The sequence below is a fragment of the Penaeus monodon genome, chromosome 32 (assembly GCF_015228065.2).
Source record: "Penaeus monodon isolate SGIC_2016 chromosome 32, NSTDA_Pmon_1, whole genome shotgun sequence".
NCBI classification, from domain to species: Eukaryota; Metazoa; Arthropoda; class Malacostraca; order Decapoda; family Penaeidae; genus Penaeus; species Penaeus monodon.
In genome coordinates this window covers 27,741,529-27,742,589 of record NC_051417.1, presented here as the reverse complement: position 1 = coordinate 27,742,589, position 1,061 = coordinate 27,741,529, and positions in this window count along the sequence as shown.

Sequence of the window (1,061 nt, the reverse complement as noted above, 5' to 3'; positions counted from 1 at the left end):
AAGAAAGGGAAGGTGCGTCAAACTTTCTCAGGAAGTTCCGAATACTTTTTAAAGAAAAAGGAGAAAATGATCGACCAGTTATTTTGATTTTTGACCTGTGTGGGATGTCTCATGTGTGAGTGAAAACTTTCCACGAGTTGCAGTATGTGTGGATCTTTCCATCTTTCGACTTATTTATCTGTTCTCATAATTATATGGTCGTATTCTTCGTATTCTTCGATAATCTTCATTACGCAGAACAAAAAATGTTTTTACTTCCCACCCCATTACATTTACGGGTCCAATTTTGTCTCCGTTTTCCCCATCTTTTTATGTGTTTTTCTTCTGCGCTTTCCTCCTCTTCATTTTCTTTTCTCTAAGATGTTATTCTAAAGGAAATCTTATGTTTGCTTTGACGTGAGACAGAGAATATTCTGCTTGACTTTCATGCATATCCCAAGTTCACACACACAAAAATAATAATAAATAAAATCTACGAAAATTATTTTTTAGACCAACATCATTGACAAAAATGCCAAGGCTCTCTTCCAAGGCTGAACTTTCGAGAGGAAATCCCTCTGCCCCGATATTTCTCAAGATATCTGAAGCGGCCGGCCACCGTCTTGGACGCGAGGGAAACGCAGCGGAGGGACAACCCGCCTGTCCTTGAGTCTCTGGTTCGGGCTGGTTCGTGGCAGGTTCTGTGGAAGCCGTGAAAGGTATCATCAGCATGTGCTTTGTGTCTTTTGTGTTATGTCTTGCGTCGCGTAGGTTGCGATGAAGATGGTTATTTCAATAAAGGTGAATTATATGTCTGTGTTTATTACCGATATTAACTTCATTTGATTTGAATATTTTGTTGAAGTAGCTCAAAACATACCAAGAAGGAAGGTCAGTGAATTTAACGATACAGTTTGTAAATATTTAAAACATGACAACAAACGGAATGACACAAGGAAATAAAAGAAAAAGAATAATAATTTAAATATGTATCCCCCTCAAAAAAAAAATCATAACCTATTACAGCGGAAAGAAAACTAGAAAGTTAGAAAGACACAAACATGTAGCAAATCCTCATCAGA